Source organism: Canis lupus, chromosome 18 (genome assembly GCF_011100685.1).
Source record: "Canis lupus familiaris isolate Mischka breed German Shepherd chromosome 18, alternate assembly UU_Cfam_GSD_1.0, whole genome shotgun sequence".
NCBI classification, from domain to species: domain Eukaryota; kingdom Metazoa; phylum Chordata; class Mammalia; order Carnivora; family Canidae; genus Canis; species Canis lupus.
The window spans coordinates 16,469,230-16,488,620 of NC_049239.1; the positions used below are offsets into that span (position 1 = coordinate 16,469,230).

The following is a 19,391-nucleotide window of genomic DNA, read 5'->3' on the forward strand; positions in this document are numbered from 1 at the left end:
CAGCAATTCCACTTCCAGGTATTTATCTGAAAAAAAAAAAAAAAAAAAACACTAACTCAAAAAGATGTATTCACTTCACATTCATTGCAGCATTATTCACAATAGCCAAGGTATGGAAACAACCTAAGTGTCCATTAATGATGAATAGATAAACAAATGTGATACATATCCAATACATATGCTTTATCCTTTATATATATTTTTATATATTTATATATTTTTATTACTTTATCCAATATATGTATAAATATGTATATGTATAATATACATATATATAATATCCTTTATATATAATACACACATATACATAATGGAGTATTATTGACTATGAAAAAAGAATGAAATCTTGCTATTAACAACAACATGAGTGGACTTTGAGGACATTATGCTAAGTGACATAAGTCAGGCTGAGAAAGACGAATACCATATCATCTCACTTATATGTAGAATCTAAAAAATAAAATCTCATAGATACAGAGAACAGGCTAGTGGTATGTACAACATGGCAATTATAGTTAATAATGCTGTATTGCATATTTGAAAGTTACTAAGAGTAGATCTTAGTAAGATCTTAAAAGCTCTCAAAAGATCTTAGTAAGATCTTAAAATCTCTCATCCCCCCCCAAAAAAAGGTTCTGTAACTATGTATGGTGATGGATGTCAACTAGACTTATTGTGGTGATCATTTCACCACACGTATAAATATCAAGTCATTATGTTGTATGCTTGAAACTAATATAAGTCACTAATACATCAATTAAAAAAATTTTAGTGTAAAAAATTAAAAACAGAATCCCATCCAGAAGAGGTAAAGACACACGTCACCCAAGTTGCTGTGCTAGATCTTGCACCAAGCCCTTCCCATACGCATTCCACGGAGTGCAGCCTAAGAGGCCTGCATTACTACCCAAGTGACAGACCGGTGAAGAGGCTTTGGTTTAAGCAACTTGCCTACTGCCACCCAGCTTGTTGATGCAGCCAGGGTTTAAACTCAGATGGTTTCATCCAGAGCCCTTTGATGTTCACCATCTCACTCCTCTGCCTCTTAACACAACCTAACACTTGCCAAATGGCGGTCCCATTCTGTCCTCTGGAACACCAACATCCCCCCGTGGAAAATCCCACGTAGGAGGGACCAGGACTATCTCTTCCAATTTCTATAGTTTACCAATGCTGGGCATTCATCTTGTCTGGATTGAACTTCAGCCAGTTCATTTTCAGCCAAGTCTCCAATTTAAGCAGCCAGTGGGTAAAATACAAAAACCACCCCGTTGGAATCAGATGAAAAAGAAATACAGGCTGGGAATTCTTGGCATAATGATGAAGCAGGAGGCCCAGGTCCCTTGCTGGTGTTTCAAATGGTCTCCTATTGACACTGAACAGGGAGGATCCCTCCGGCAGGAGACACAAGAGCAGCATCCCCTCGGTGGACGAGCCATCACCACAAACCACCTTTCGGGTTTTTGGAGAGAAGGCTGTATTGGCTGGAGCCAAAACAAAACAAAGAACTCTATCCACTCCACCTCGGCCCCCGAAATTGAATGGCACTTGGCAGTGGTAAAGGAGCACGGTAGATATTAAATCACCCACACTCAGTTGGATTGGCCACAGGATTTGAGGGAAGCCATTAAAGAATTAGTTGAAATGGTTTAGCCATTTCATCCCTTGTGTTTAGCCTGCACTCACGTCTATCCTTCCTTTTATCTTTCCTTTTCACCTGCTCAGCCCTCAGCCACCAGTGGTGCTGCAACCCACGACCCCCAAGGAAGCCCACCCGGGGGTGGATGCACACAACACATGAGCAGAGAACACAGAGGCTTCAGGCCTTTGTCTCCTCTCACCCCGGAACCTGGGGTCAGTCAGAAGGGAAGGATCCAGAACATGTGGGGTAGGGGGTGGTGGAGAACCTGCAGATCCTCATGAGAGGAGACCAAGGAAGATGGGAGAGTTGAGAGAAAGGGAAAGTAGAGGAGAACAGGGTCGGGAGTGGGCGGTGGAAAAACTAGAAGGGAGATGAGGATGGAATTAGCTGAAAGGGAAGGGAAGGCCCTCCAGCATTTTCCGAACAATGCTGTTATGTCCTCCTACTCTTTCGTCAAGAGAGAATTTCATAAGACGTATGAAGACGTGTCTGGAGAGCCTCTTTAATCTACACACTGAACCCCAGTGGGACGGAACCCCGTTTACTTGGAGCCCCACTGCCTTCCTTCAGAGAACCGCTAACAGGCACCTGCCACCATCTGTGTGCAGGTATATGTCTCCCCACCCCCTCCCCCAGCAAGGACTGAAAGGCTGTCAAGCCCGGGGTGGTCTCTAATAGGTCTTTATAGTCCCTGCCCTTAATGTGATTCCCGCCTCATGGCAGGTACTTAATAAATAATAAATGAAAAACCGAAGTCCCATAAAAGCCAAATCATTGGGCAGACACAGAATGCATCCTGTGTTATACCAAATAAAGAAAGTTCCAGGGGCACCTGGGTGGCGCAGTTGGTTGAGCACCCGACTCTCTGTTTCCGCTCAGGTGAAGCCCCTGTCCTGAGATCAAGCCCTGTCTGCGGCTCTGCACACTCAGCTCAGAGTCTGCTTGAGTTTCTCTCACTCCTGCCCTCCCCGGTCCCCTCCCCATAAATAAATAAGTCTTTAAAAAAAAGAAAGAAGAGTTCCAAAACAGACACAACTAATCTGAGGATGGGAGTCAGGATTGCCTTTGAGTAAGTGTGATAAATGGGAAGGGGTAGAAAGGGCCTCTGGAGAGGGGGAATGTTCTATGCCTTGATCTGGGTGGTAGTTGTTTTGTGCTTCCTTTGTGAAAATTATTGAGCTATACACTTGTGATCTGTGCAGTTTTCCATTTATCTGTTATGCATGCTTCAATCAAAAGTTCACTAAAAGAAAAAAAGGAAAAATCAAATAATTAGCTGCTCCAGAGAGACCCTATCAAAAGCAATTGATGTGGATGAGCGATTCAAATTCTACAATGAGCTGTTTCTCCTTTCTTTTGCTGAGTATGAATTAAAATGGCTTGCAAATTATATGACCAGCCTCACTAGCACTTCCCAAACATAATTACTCAGTAGCCTATCTTATTGCAGTGCCGATCAATCATTGATCCTTAATGAGTCAACAAAAAGAAATGCATCCATATGTACGTACAAATTATAATCTAACTAAGGACCTCTATAGTCCCATGTTTTATATTGTTGATTCCCCAAAATGTTGTTCCACTGGAGGTGAACAAAAAAGACTTCTCTGCATCGCTAAGCTTTCAGGATGTCAGACACTGAAAAGTGAATTGTGCCTCTGATTAATTGATTTTAATAATAATAATTTTATTTATATAGAGACCTTGCCAAGGTATTCGGGGAGCTGTAAAGCAACCCATAATCCATGATTAAAGCATTATACAGGCAATATATAACAAGCCTCCCTCCTAAAGGAAAACAAAGGGAAGAGATGGATGGTACTGAGATATGAAGTTGCAGGAGAGGGAACAAGCTGTAGATTCGGTGTGGAAGGGGTGATAAATGCTTCATTAGGGAAGAAGGGGAGTTTCCTGGATTTGGCGCAGGAGTGTAATTTAGCAGAGCTGGATGGAAACAGTGGCCTGTGGGGAGTCAGCCCTAGCCCTGCAGAGATGTGTGCGCTTCCTCCCCCCTGAGCCTGGTGGAGGCAATGCAGATAATCATCACATCTTTCCTGCCCGCTACATCCTACCTGGGAGTGGGATTTTTTCATAATGATCCAAATAGCAGAAGTTAAGGAAATATGTATAAATTATTCCTCACTTCTTGACATTGGCGAAAGATCTAGATAATTTTCTCTTTATCGAAAGGTCCCAAACTAAGTCCTGGAAAATATAAATGCATGCGGAAGTCACTGTGAAGGTGCATAAGTGTCAAAGTTCTGAGAGGACAACAGCAGGAGCAGAGAATTAGGAATAATTTTTGGGAACTTCCTTCCTGGGCAGCCCCTTCTCCACCCCCACGCACATCCCCTTCCCTGCCTGCAGCCCACCACGCAGCTGCCCCTGCCGACCCTGCCACATGACCTCTCCTGGCACTGACACCACAGCTCCTCGGTTGGTTAGACTTGTTAGTTTCTGGCTTTCTTTTACTATGACTTGTAACCATGCAAGGACAGTTAAAAAGTTGTGGAAAGGGGATCCCTGGGGGGCTCAGCAGTTTAGCACCTGCCTTCGGCCCAGGGCGTGATCCTGGAGACTGGAGATCAAGTCCCATGTCTGTGTCTCTGCCTCTCTCCCTCTCTCTGTCTGTGTCTCTCATGAATTAAAAAAAAAAAACTGTGGAAAGCAGAGAAAGATCTAAAGAAGTATTTAAAAATTATCCCTAGTGCAACCACCCAAAGCCAACTGCTTTTGAGATTTTCTGAAATATTGTATTCAAGTGTGTGTGTGTGTGTGTGTGTGTGTGATGTGTACACAAGGAATATGTCTCTGTGGATATGTAAATTGTCAGTGGTTATTTCTAGGTGGTGGAACAATTGTTGATTTTCACTTTTATCTCTCTACCTTTATATAATATTGGGAAAAATTACATGTGGCCATCTTTTCATTAAGATCAAGGAAAAAATAATAAAGTAATAAAACAGGTGAAGCCGGTTATTTCTCTGTTGGGATTTGTCACCTGGTAGGAAATGTCATGCAGTCCATCTTTTTCAGATGTGATGATGTGAACAAATATGACTTCTAGAAAGGTGACATAGCAGATGCCGAAACAATATTTTTGAGCAAAAGGTGACGGCCTAGTTCTACTCCATTTGGGGAGTAGATACAAAGTCTACTTTGTATTGAGTTTAGTCACGCAGGTAACAAGAAAAGGAAGACTCACTGTAGAAAGAGTAAAAGTAATTAACAAAAAACGACCAAGTGATGAGATGGAAGATTATCAGTGACATAGCCTCGCTAGCAAGGTGATGTGTGTGATTAAACAGAAAGAGAGATTCACTGAAGGCAATTTTCCTCCAGCCAGAGCCAGGGCAGGGAATTCCCTGTGGCTCAATTAGTTTCACCTAATCCTTGGGCAAATAAAATAAAACCTTTATCTTATGCTGGGTAGATACAGTGACTAATATGGACCCAATAGACTATGATGTGGTCTGTAATGCAATTAAAAAATTTTAATCCGTCTTTTGTTTCACGTTATTCTTATCTAGGTTGGCTATGCGGTCATGTGCCTTTGTGTGATGAGAGCTAGAGAGATGTGGTGGCAGGGGAGGAAGGGGAGCCAGAGTTTACTGGGAATCCTTGGGCAATGAGTGATTGATTAGTGGGTGAGGAGTCAAGTGAGAGCTAGTGCCCTGGATTGAATAAAAGAGTTTCCATTATTCAGTGAGCACTGGGGAAGGACGGGGAGGGACTGCATGGAAGGCTGCCATGAGTCCAAGAGAAAAGCAACTTTCTGGGAAAAAAGCAGACATTAGGGCAAAGAAGGCAACTGTATTCTACCCACGGAGCAAAAAATTAGACATTACAGAGGAGAGAGGGTAAGAAATGAATCTAGGCAGATTGTAGAATTTTAACACTATGCATATTTTGCTTTTGTGGCTCTATTTTGGCTTCAATATTTGCCCTTCTCCTGATTGCTGATTACACAATCATCAATTTTATAGATTGTTATGTGGGAGACGAGGGATTTTTTTTAAGCCTGTGACTGATGCTACAGGATTGCTCAGTTTTATCTCCTTGCGTGTTTGTATGTCCCTGCAGTGTGTGGATGGGAGACTCCTACAGAAGAAAGAAAACGGGGAAGAATGTAAGCTTCTCTGTCACTCAGAGTGGGGTGGCCTCTGGGTCATAGCGGAGGTTATCAGGCAACAAACTGAAGTGCGAGCCTTGGATTACTCTGTGGTGATAGGACTGTCTTTCTCTGGACAGTGTTGCAGGCTGGGAGCTACGACTGATTTGTGAAATCAGCTGGGTGGATTGCTCAGCATTTTTACAAAATCAAAGAAATAGAATAGAAACTACCCGAATGCATTGCATGTAGTAACGGTTTCATTTAAAAAATTGTCATTTCATGCACACGCGTGTGCACAATATAAAATGTATATTTTATGTGGGTCAGAGTGAAAAAAAAAAGGTTCAAAGCTACTGTCATAGAGTACAGTTTTTAATAATACAGGTTTAAAGGTTTGGAAGCAAAATAATCACAGGTTTAAAGGTTTGGAATCACAGGTTTAAAGGTTTGGAAGCAAAATAAATATATAATTAAAAATAAATAATAAATAAATAAATAAATAATAAATACATAAATAAATGTTTGGGAGCATTAACATCCCAAGTCTTTGGGCAAGTGTATTTTATTATAATAATTTTCCATAAGGATTCTGTAGCAAGGAGAGTTAAGGCATGAATTGTTTCAAAGTAGGCTAAATAACTTTTTTCTCTCTCTCTTTTTTAAAAGATTATATTTATTTATTTGAGAGAGAGAGAGATAACGAGCAGGATGGAGAGGGAGAAGCAGGCTCCCCACTAAGCAGGAAGCTGGATGAAGGACTCGATCCCAGGACCCTGGGATCATGACCGGAGCCGAAGGCAGATGCTTAACCGACTGAGCTACCCAGGGGCCCCAAGAATGTTCTCAGAAACTGCACGTAGGCAGCAGGGAGCAGTAGACAGCAGCTCTTTCTGCCCACGGGTCCTGTCCCTGTGCTTTAATAAACCTACCATTTTGCACCAAAATAGAGAGAGAGAGAGAGAGAGAGAGAGAGAGAGAGAGAAACTGCACAAGACCAGCCAGTGCAGCCTTTCAGTACAAAAGGTGAGGGTGAACGTATCTGTGTGAGTGGTTATTTGACTTAACACCTGTTCCCCTTGGAAGCCCAACCCCATTAGATCTACATACGTTCAACTTGTAGTGATTTAGGATAATACCGGGGAGGCCGGAGGACCAGAGAACACAAAATATTAGATAAGAAAAATATCACTCTCATTTGTTTTGGAATATGCTACTTGAATTTTCTTACAAGACTTACTTCCCTTCCTCCCTTTCCTACAGAGTTGTGATAAAGTGAGTTTCCTCCTCTGCACCCAGACTCCGACAGTGGACAGAAGTAGGTGACTCAGAAACAAACCGAGTGCTGCAAGTTGCCACTCAGGTTACATTTCACCTCCTGTGGTCCAGAGAGTAGCTGTGTCCTAAGAGATTTTGCAGCTGGCACAATTCACGTTTAGGACATAGACGTTTGGATATTATGTCTTCTATTGCATAGCATTTGCCGTAGGGAAAAATTGAATTTGTCTAAGCAAGGGTGAGTCCTGTTGAAGATGGATTTGTCTTGGAAGTTCCAAAAGATTTTTATTATTAGGAAATTTTACGCCTAAGACTGTCTTGCTGTGGAGTGACGAGGGTAGACAGCATCGTATCTCAGTATTCACACACACGCTCACCCAAGTTGATCTGTATGCTCCCTCCCACCCCCCGCCTCCCACCCCTGTGCCCGACTCCCCCTCCTCCATGCCCTGGACCCCTGCCACTTTCCCAGGACATGACCCAAGAGCTTGGTGTAGAATGAGTCAACACAGATCTAGATGTAAAAAAAATAAATTATTTCAGTAATGATGTATTTTAACTTTATTTTAAGACACTTTTAAAAATCTATACTTAAAAAAGATTAAAAAATAATAAATCTATACTTGAAATTCCCTGGAGGGTGAAAAAAAAAAGAGGCAGCAGTCAGTGAGGATGAGATAGAAGTGAGTGATGAGGAGGCGCAGAGGAGGAGAAAGAGCAGCGAAAACAAAATCAGTTGCAAGGGTTTGGCACCAAACTCATAAGGAAGCATTTTTAAATCTTTTTCTTTGACACTATTGCTAACTGAAGTCCCAGGCAATCAGGCTTCTGTAAAGTAGCATTTTAAGAGCTTCCACCAACAGATGGAAGTGAGGTTGGTGCATTTTGAATTTTCATTCGCTGAAAACTCATCTTTAGTCTGTTTCTCACTTAGTTGCCGGAGCTATGTAGTACTCTCTTTAATAATTAGCAATCAGATTTCTTCAAAAGGAAAAAAAAATCCCTGGCAAAATTATCTTTTTTTTTTTTAAATAAAAAAGTTGCTGATTAAAGAGCACTAGTTCTCGGTAAGAGTGCTGTAGATTACTTGGCAGCCCACATCTTTATTCATGAACACCCTTTGAAATTCAGTTTTGCATGTATTTAATGTATTTTTTCTTCAAAATGAATGAAGTTATTTAAAAATGAGAATAAATACCCCACATTTAGTCCTTTGAAACAATTAAGATAGTTAAAAGTGATTGTCCTTGAAAAACCTCTTTTCTTAGAAAAAGCTTATTGGCTATCATCTAAAAGTCACTCTTTGGAAGTTTTAAAAATATTAAACATAGTCTCTATCAAAACCCTCGCTGTCCTTTTTTGAGAAATTGACAATCTGATATTAAAATTCATTTGGAAATACAGGGAGCCCAGAATAGCCAAAACAATCTTGAAAAAGAAGAGCATGGTTGGAGAACACAGGACACACACTTAACAATTTCAAAACTTACTGCAAAGCTACAATAATCAAGACTAGCATAAAATTAGCATCTGTTTAGACATAGAGATCAATGAATAGTACTTAGAGTCCAGAAACAAACCCACACATTTATGGTCAACTGCTTTTGACAAGGGTGCCAAGAGAATTCAGTAGGGAAAGAATAGTCTTTTCAGCAAATAATGCTGGGACAACTAGATATCCACGTGCAGAAGAATGAAGTCTGACCCCTACTTCACACTGTATACAAAAATTGGTCCAAAATTAATCCTAGACCTAAACAGAAGAACAAAAACTATGAAATCTTTAAAAGAAAAACATAGAGGCAAATCTTTGTGACTTTGAATTAGGCAGTCATTTTGTAAGTGTCACAGCAAAAGGACAAATAACAAAAGAAAAACTAAGTTTATTGAGTGTCATCAAAATTGAAAATTTTGAGCTTCAGAGGATAGAGTCAAGAAAGTGTAACTACACCTCACAAAATGGGATAAAATATTTGCAGATCATATAGCTGATAAGGGTCTGATATCCAGAATATGTAAAGAACACTCACAACTCAACAATAAGAAATAACTAATCGTACAATGAACAAAGACTTTGAATAGAGCATTCTCCAGAGAAGATACATAAATGGTCAATAAGTACAGGAAAAGATTTTCAGCATCATCATTATTAGGTAAATACACATCAAAACCACTTTACATATGTTAAGATAACTATGATCTGAAGGATGGACAATCATAAGTGTTGGTGAAGACGTGGAGGAACTGGAATGCCCACATAACGCTGGTGGGTATGTAAAATGGTTTGGCTGCTTTGGAAAACAGTTTGGTAGTTCCCCCAAATATACACAGAGTTATCATATGTCCCAGTAATTACACTCCTAAGTCCAGACTCAGAGAAGTTGAAAACATACATCCACAGAAAAATTTGTACATTAATATTCTTTTTTTGTACATTAATATTCAATAGTGACATTATTCATAAAAGCCAGAAACTAGAACCAACCTCAATGTCCCTGGATAAACACAACATATATCCATACGACGGAGTCATATTCAGCTATGAAAAGAAAAGGAGCGCTTGCTCATACATCCTACTACATGGATCAACCTTGAAACCATTGTACTGAGACAAGCCAAATATAAAGGCCGCCTTCTATGTGACTCTATTTATATGAAATGCTCAGAATAGGCAAGTCCACAGAGAGTAGATTAGTAGTTGGTGGGAGGGGGGTGGGAGGGAATGAGGAGTGACTGCTAATGAGTCAGGGATTTCCTGAAGGGGTGAAAGTATTCCGGAATTAGATCATCATGATGGGATATACAGATCCCACTAAATTGTGCACTACAAAAAGATTAATTTTATGGAATGTGAATTATATCTCAATAAAAAACAAAAACAAAAAAAGACCTTTAAGGGGACAATTGAGGGAATTTAGACATGATCTAAATATGAGACAGTATTAGGGAATAATTGCTAATTTTTGTAGGGTAAGAATGATACGTCTATAAAAGAAAATGTCATTATTTTTCATTGATGAATTCTGTAATATTTAGGGATAAAGTTTATGATGTTTGCAACTTATTTTCAAATGGCTTGGCAAAAGAGAAATATCTTTATACAGGTATGAATAAACCAAAGTCAACAAAATATTAACAATGGTACAATCTACGTGGTGGGCATCTGAGTGTCCCCGTACTCTTTACTTTATTTGAAAGTTTCATAAAGTAAAACTGAGGAAAAAAAGAACAAAAGGTAAGTCCCCCAAAGTTTCATCATTTGTCACATCATAAATAGTCCTTGGTGGGTTGATAATGAGAATCAAGAGGTAATTTGCAAAAGGCTATAAAGATTTCAATGGTTTTATTTAAAAACTCTGCATTTTGAGAGATTGGAGTGGTCATCACGAATGAATTGTGACATCATTTTATGCTAAGTCAATTTTCTACCCTCATTCTTTTCTTTCACAAGCTTATGACATACTTTACTTTTCTATTCAAATTCTAGAAAATCTCAGGGCCGCTTAGGGTCAGATGATGAATAGTTAGCCCTAATTATTTTGATGGCTAACTTTATTTTCCAAGTTGCTGGTGGAAAAATATTCATCAGGGCGGTCTTCCAAGAGTAGAAACAGAAATGTTCGACTCAGCTGGACACTCACATCCTGGGACTCCTGAAATATTTCCTTCTCTTGACTAGAGGCCAGCTGTGATTTTCTCTTTCTTTCTTTTTTTTTTTTTTTCTTTTTTAAAAATTTTTTTTAAAAGATTGTATTTATTTATTCATGAGAGACACAGAGAGAGAGAGAGAGGCAGAGACATAGGCAGAGGGAGAAGCAGGCTTCCCGTGAGGAGCCCCATGTGGGACTCGATCCCAGGACCCTGGGATCACGACCTGAGCAGGTGCCCGGTTTCCTCTTTCTGAAAGAAGCCTCTCCAATTCCTCCTGCTGGTTGGCCGGGCCTCTCAGATTTCCCTTTGGTTCAGTGGCTGAGCAACCCAGTGAGACAGTGATGGGTCAGAGATGGCACTGCAAGGCAGCACTTGGGCAACATTGGGTTCCTTGTAAGCCCCTGTCTCTCATGTCTCCTTCCTGGGGTGTGTTCTTATTCTTTCTTTCCATTCCTAAAAATACAGTCCTGAGACGAGAACTGAAATTCATTCAAGTAAGATACAAAGAATTGATAAGACTTTAAATGTCTCCTTTCCTTAGATCAGTAGCAACTCAACAGAGCAAAGTCTTAGACTAAAGAGTGAAACTCAAACCATGGAATCTACAGTGATACGATCCTGCAAGAGGAGGAAGTCTTTTCTGGCCAGCTTAGTTTCCTTGCCCATCTCAGCACACTTCTTACTTACATCTAAAGCCAGCGTGGGCCCTGGGGGCCACTGGTCCCTATCTGCAGTTGGCATTAGGTGTTGCCTTCTTGGTGACAACTTGATATTTCTCTGAAATGAAGTGGTAATTTCATTTCCCGTTCCTTGTTCAAAGATGCCCAATGCACAAACTTCATCTAACAGGTTTCCACCAATAATTAGCACTCCGTGGGAAATCAGACACAGGGGACCGAATAGTCTGGAGGAAAAAGCCTCTATCCCTTGAGCTCTTCTTTTAACAAAAAGTTGACACATTCTTAGGCAGGGAAGGCGGAGAGGAAGGGGAGAGGAAAAACTTAATGTGCAACTTTCCTGCCGGCGCAGGGGATAGATTGGGTAAGCATTGGGATTCACCAGAATCTGGTTTTTTAATCATCATCTCGAGAAAGCACCTTATAAATTTAACATGAACTTAGAAAGGCTCTTGCAAGGAGAACCAGGTAGCACGAGTGTTAGTCTTGCTGATTTACAGCTGGAAGAGCAGACCCTGAACGTACTGTAGACGTGACCATATCCTAGCAAACCCCACGGCTCCAGTGTGGTCTCCGTGTGGATCATTGACTGACTCTCCTGATACTAAGGACATCAGAATATGAACATTTCTTTTTTCAGGCGCTAACAGAGACAGACCCCATACGCTGCTGTAAACGCCAAAATACTGTCATCAATCATCCAGAATAACTGGGACCACGATAAAAGTTCATTTGGATCCAGGTCATAGAAGTATTTAAAGTCAGAAAATTGAAATCATTGGTTAGAGGTACCAACGGTCATGAGGAGTTCCTGCAAGCTTCGGTGTCCGAAGATACTGCTTTTTAAAAGAAACCCACGTCTTAGAATAGTTGTTAAATCACAACTGGGACACTTTCCGTGCTAATTTCTTCCAAGTAATGATAACGCCTTACCCGTAGTCCGTGTTCTACTCCGAATAAGGCCGCAGAGTGCAACGATTAAGGATACTGACGTCGCTAATTACTACCTGTGTGGCCTTGGCTAAGCTTCTTAGCCTCTCTGTGCCTTGCTTTCTTCATAGTTAAAATGGGAATAGGAGTAGAGCCTACCTCCTAAGGTTGTTGTGTTGGGCTGAGCTCGTTGGACAGTACAACACTTGCAGTGGGGTCTGACGTACAGTAAGGCCTTCGTAACCCTTAGCTCTTAATACTGTTTTCTTTTTCATACCCTACATCCATTTGTCATTCACAATAAGCCGCATTAAAGTATAATGGTGTGGCCAGAGAGACAACTAGTTTAGGAAGAGAGACAGCTTACTGATTTATGGAACCCAAGGAGACTGGACACCCTGAACTGTGGGAAGATTCCAGGTGTATCTCACGCTTAGGACCTCTGGAATCAGGACCTGAAGGCCCCTCAGGACATGTTTTGTTTTTCATTCCTGCCCCTTCTCTGAGATAAGCTTAATTTGCCTCTCACTGCAGACTGACTTTCCTTCCATGCAATGTAACAGCTTCCAATTTCCAGTCAGGCTTAGCTCTAACAGCCTCTAACACTGATGAAGAAATGACTGTTTCTTTATCTGTTCCCAGGTTCAAAATCGTGGAGAAGTATCCTGATTCCTAGAGATTCATGGGGACCAACAGATGGAGTCCAGGAAGTAGGGTTTATACAAACGTGAGTGTCCTATTAGATATTCCCATGATGATGGGGTGGGGGGGATGGGAGGTGGTGAGTGAGGCAAGTTCAAGAACATCAGAGTTGGGGAAAGTGAGAAGTTGATATGCACTATACCCAGAAAGAATTTTTTTTTAAGATTTATTTATTTATTTGAGGAGGGAGGGCAGAGGGAGAGGTAGAGAATTTCTCAAGCAAACTCAAAGTGGGCATGGAGCCTGACACGGGGTTCAATCCCAGTACCCTGAGGACCCCTCAGATCATGACCTGAGCCTAAATCAAGAGCCCGACGTTGAACTGACTGAGCCACCCAGGCACTCCTACTCAGAAAGATTCTTAAAATGTTATCGTTGTTACAATCTACATATTATAAATATATATACATATATGTTTATATATGTATATATATACATATTATAAATAAACATATACATATTATAAATATACATATTATAAATTCACCCTTTTAAGATGTACAATTTGGTGAGGCTTAGTATATTCACAAAGTTGTGTAACCATCACTGCTGTCTAATTCCAGAACATTTTTCTCACCTCCCAAAGAACCCCCTCACCCACAAGTGGTTTCTCCTCATTCCCCCCTCTCCTGGCCCCAGCAACCACGAAGCCATTTTCTATCTCTATGGATTTACCTGGTCTGGACATTTCATATAAATGGTATCCTACAATAATGTTTAATAATGTTCTTAATCTTAAGAACATTAATTAAGAACAATAATGTTCTTAATGTTTTTAAGACTCATCCATGTTGCAGCATGGATCAATACTTTATTCTTTGTGGTAGCCTAATACTAGTCCACTGAAAGGGTATACAACATTTTGTTTGTCCATCTGTCAGTTGATGAGCATTTGGGTTCATTCCACTTTCAGACTATTATAAATACTGTTGCTATGAGCATTTAAGTACAAGTTTTTGTGTGGATATGTGTTTTCATCCTCTTCATTCTATACCTAGGAGTTTAATTACTGGGACATATGGGAATTCTATGTTTAATATCTTGAAGAACTGCCAAACTGTTTTCCAAAGCAACTGAGCCAGTTTTTACATTCTCACAAGCAATATATGGGGTTCTAGTTTCTCCACATCTTCAACACTTGTGACTGTCCATCTTTTTTATTATAGCCATCCTAACCTGCGGTAATAATGTTGACCATCTTTTCACGTGCTTATTGTCCGTTTGTATATTATTTTTTGGAGGACTTTCTATTTAAATCCTGTGCTCATTTTAAAAATTGGATTTAAAAAATCCAATTTTTTATTGGATCCAAGCCAATCTTTTTATTGCTGACTTGTAAGAGTTTTTTTTTTTTTTAATATGCTCTGGATACGAGGCTTTTATTAGATACACGATTTACAAATATTTTCTCCCATTCTGTGGGCTGTTTTTCACTTTCATGATAGTGCCCTTTGAAGTATAAGTTTTTAATTTTGAGGACATCCAATCATTTTCTTTCTTTTGGTGTCATATCTAAGAAGCAGTGGTCAGTCCAAGGTCACAAAGATTTACCCTTACGTGTTTTTTTTAAGAGTTTCATAGTTTCAACATTGAACTTTTACTAAGTAAAAATGTGAGTCAATTTTTGTATATGGTATGAGGTGGGAATCGAACTTCATTCTTTGTATGTGAATACCTAATGTCTCAGCGCTGTGTGTTGAAAAAACTATTCTTTCCTGTGTTGAACTATTTTGGCATCCTTGTCAAAATCAATTGACTGTAAAAATATGGGTTTATTCTCTATTCTCAGTTCTATTCCATTGGTCTCTATGTCTATGTCTTATGTCTATACTTGACTACTGTAGTTTTGCAATACTGTTTAAAATGGGAAGTGTGCATATTCTAACCTTACTCTTTTTTTTTTCAAAATTGCTTTAGAAGTCAGATAAGATTTTAATAAGAGTTACGTTGAATCTGGAGGAGAATTGCCATCGTGACACTATTAAGTGTCACAATCCATGAATATAGGATGACTTTCTCTTTACTTAGATCTTTTTTCTTGCCTGATTTCCATGGTAAGTTAGATCATCAACCATATTCTGTAGATTGGAAAACTGAGATTCAGGGAAGTTACTAGCTTCTTAATTTTTCTGTATACTTAGGTGGCTTGGGTTTTAATCCTGATTCTGATAATAGCTTCCTGTGTGTCCTGGACCTGTTTACCATCTATAAACTGTACATATTGAGCAAAGCAAGTCAATGAATATATAATTTAAATACAAGTGATAAGTGTATTACTATGAAGGATATGAACGGGGTGCTATGATGGGAGGATACCCGTGTATGTATTGGGGGCAGGGTCCAATTTAGAAAGGGTTGCTAGGACCGGCTTCTAACATTTCAGCTACATCCTAGAGAACATTTCAGAGGATACTTTCATTTGAAGTTTCTTGCAGGCAGGATGAAGGCTCAAAGACAGGAAGGAGTTTTACTGTATCTGCCACTAGACTGAAACTTGGTGAAGGCCAGGGAGCAATGAGCTTTGATTCATCAGTGAATCGCCAGAGCCTAACACTGTACCTGGAATATTGTATGTGTTCAGAAAATTGAATGAATGGATGACTGAGTGGATTTATAAATCAGGTAATATATAAGGTTCTTTGAGCTCTGACAGTCTACCCTTTTCAGTGATTAAAGCTAAGTTTCTGACTTTAAATTTACTGTGGCTAATAAGTTCATCTGGTTTGTTTCGTTCCACACAACAGGGTTTTTTTTAGCCTCTATGTGTTATCTCTGAGTTCTGGTTCTGTTAGGCTGTACTGTCATTCAAGGACCTCCCTTTGTAGGGTTTTGGGAATGAATTTGGCCTTCTGTACTTGAGATAGAGTTGGTGAGGGCTGAGAGAGTGGGTCGTGTGGTGTTTTGGGGTAAGGGGACAGAAGGAAGCACAGGGAAGATGGTCACAACCTTAGTCCTTGGTGTCAAGTATAATTGTTCCAGTCCAGCTGCTTTTTTTTCACCCTTCTTTGTCTGTCATCGGCCAGTGTCCTAACCTAACATTACAGTTTATTACCAGTCTTAGGAACTGATCCCTGGCTCACTGACATTTTCCAATGTCCCACCATGTTTGTGAATGAAGAAATCAGTGCTCCCAGAGTGTCTTTCTGGTGAATACCTCATCCCTGACCCAGACCATAAATGTTAAGTATCAATAAGTACCTCCAGGTTGCTTTCCAGAATCATTGGACCAATTGTGGGCAAGGAATCCTCTTTCCCAACATCAGCAGCAGCACTTAATGACACTTTTTTAATATTTTCCATTCTAATGTACAAAAAATTATCTCATTGTTGTTATGTTTAGCATATTGCTGCCCACGACTAAAGTTGAGGATCTTTCCATGTATTTAATAACCATCTGGTTTCTCCATTGGCTAAATTATCTTTTTTTTTCTTGATAATTTGAAAAGTTTTTGTATTTTCCAGACATTAATACTTGTTGGTTTCTTGCAAATATCTTATTTCCCCTCCATGGAAAATTTGACCGACAGTGCCTTTCATTTAGGAAGAATCTTTATTTTACTGTACTTTAATCCATCCATTTTCCTCTTACGATTTGGGTTTTTTATGTTTGGTTTCTGATACTCACCTTCTTCCCACTGCTCCAATATCGCAAAGATATTCTTCTATATTTTATCTTATTATTTTATTATTATTATTTTTAAAGATTTTATTTATATATGTGAGAAAGAATGCACAAGGGGGCAGAGGGAGAGGGAGAAGCAGACTTCCTGCTGAGCAGGGAGTGACTCTGGACTTGATCCCAGAACACTGGGACCATGACCTGAACTGAAGGCAGACACTTAACCAACTGAGCCACTCAAGTGCCCTCATCTTATCCTATTATTTAATTGACTCTGTATCTTTAATCACATTGGAGCTTATTATTTTGTAGTCAGTATTGAATAGTTACTTCTCAATACTCATTCTCCTCTGTTCTTTAGGAGCCTCAATTTTAGTTGGGCATATTGCTACCCACAATAAAGACATTTTCCAGATTTCTTTACAGTTAAGTGAGGCCACATGACTTAGTCCTCAGCAATTAGATATAATCAAAAGTATGTGAAAGACTCCTGGGAAGACTCTTTAAAATGGAGGAGACATGTCCCTTCTTTTCTCCCTTTGAATCTTTCTGTCTCCACCCTGGACTGCTAAAATGACACTGGAGTATCAGTAGCTGTATTGAGCCATAGAAGGATCTTGAGGTTGGATGCCACATGCTGAGGATGGCAGATCAGTAAATTAGAAAGGCTTTGGTGAAATTACAGAGTTCCAGTACCAGCCCTGCATCCTACTTCTGGATTTCTCTTATAGGAGAGAGAAATAGTTTATGCCTTATTTAACACTGTCACTTTTTTTTGGTGGCGGAGAGTAATATATAGACAGCTAAATCTACAGCCCTAATGTTAACTAACATAGTATAGAGAGCCAATCTTATTTTTCTCCATATAGTGAGCCTGTTCTTCCATTCCCATTTGCTAAATGACTCATTCTTTTCCTACTGGTTGTGATATTATCTAGATCATGTATTAAGTTCTTATATTCATGAATCTATCTGTTGGTAGGATCTCAATTATTAGATCTTGCCTATGCTTGTTTTTCTCCAACAGTATCTAAAGGTCATCAGAAAATATGTGTTCCTGTGAAGAAGATAGGAACTTTGGCATACTATCATTTCCTCCTCCCTGTCCCCTTCCCCTTCCCTACCCTATGGGTATCAGCTAAGATTTTAGTTCCAGATTATTATGGATATACTTTTTGTAATTTGTCTTGGGCAAGGCTTAACTAAACAAGAGTAAATCCTAATATATTCTTTATTCATCCTTTCATTTCATACCTTGTTGCTTCTTCCTGTATTAATTTCTCTTCTTGTTGGAGTGCAGAGTCCAAGAGGTCTTTCAAAATGTTGGCATGGTAAACTTTCTGAGACATACTTGAGAATATGTTTATTCCAATTACATTTAAATGATAGATTAATTAATATAAAGCTCAAGATTAAAAATTGCTTTCTTTTAGTACTTTAGTATATAATGAGATTATATATCTATCTTCTATACAATTTTGCTGTTGAGAAATCTGGTTTTCTTGTTCTTCGATGTTCTAAAATTTCACTATAATGTGTTTAGAATAGGCTTTTTTCTTCTGGGCTCTAAATCAGCATTAACAATGTTGTCATTCTGGAGTCTTAGATTTTTTTTTTTTAAGGGGATGTATAGGGGGCAGAGGAAGAGAGAGAATCTTGAGCAGGCTTCTTGCCCCCATGTGAGCTTGACACAGGGCTTGATCTCACAATCTTGAGATCACAACCAGAGTAGAAATCAAGAGTCAGATGCAGTCACACCCACTGCACCACCCATGCCCCCTTTAGGGGTTTCTTTAGTTCGGGGAGACTTTTGGGCATTATTTCCTAAAAACATTCTTGTTTTCACTTAACCCTTATCTTCATCTGGGACTGCCAGCAGATGGAAACTAACATGTTTTTCATGTCTTTTAACTTCTCTTTCATTCTCCTAAACTTTTTACCCCATCCAAATAACTTCAAGACGAGTCCCTTGACCTGATCTTCCAGCTCACTAATTTGCTCTTTGACTATAATCATTCTGCTATTAAGCCCATCTGTTGTATTATTCTCCATCACAATATATTCTATTGCCTATTTTTCATAATTATTTTCTTCTGTATCATATTTCCCATATTCCTCTTTATATCTCTAAATATTATTTACTTATTTGTTTAAAAATCTTTTAGTTACATAAATTCTCCTTTTTTTCTTTTGAGGGCAAGATTTTTATTATTTGCTCCCGTTTTATAGTGTTTAAAATGCTTACAAAATATCTCATTATTTGTCCCTTGAGATTATCAGCTACCTTGGTGTTTCGGAGGTTTTCTGTTTGCCCTTCTAGATCCACTTTCCACCATCCCCACCCTGCTCAGTGTTCCTGAGCCTGACCTGTGCAGATGACATCTACAGGATCCCTCGTCCTCTGGCTTCCTGTTGGGTTCAGCCACTGGGGAGACCCAACAGGAGAATGGTGGAAGGGAAGAATGTGCAGTCAAGGATACTTATTCTCTCACTTCTCTCTCTATGATGTTGGCTGTGTCCTTGACCGAAGGTCAGAACTCCTGTCAAGACAGACCCCTTCAAAAGGCTTTCTCCCTATGAATCTGAGACCTCCTACCTCCTCTCCCACTCCCTGGCCTTTTTCTAGCACTTGAGTACTGCTGTATGTTGGCCACATAACTATAAATAGTCTTATTACTGAAGTCTTCTCAAATCATCGTTTTGAGTATGCCACCATTTCCTGCTGGGGCCCTGACTAGTATATTCAACTAGGATTATTTACCTGGAGAGAGAGAGACAAAA

General features: G+C 39.6%; 1 long non-coding RNA gene across 2 annotated transcripts in view; it reads left to right on the forward strand.

Moving 5' to 3' along the window:
* The window catches only part of LOC102152765, a 37,872-nt gene that overhangs the window by 7,231 nt on the left and 11,250 nt on the right, over positions 1 to 19,391 (forward strand). For both annotated transcript variants that reach the window (XR_005373200.1, XR_005373199.1), the window contains one exon: positions 12,932 to 13,016. This is a non-coding gene — a long non-coding RNA (uncharacterized LOC102152765). The remainder of the gene's footprint in view (positions 1 to 12,931; positions 13,017 to 19,391) is intronic.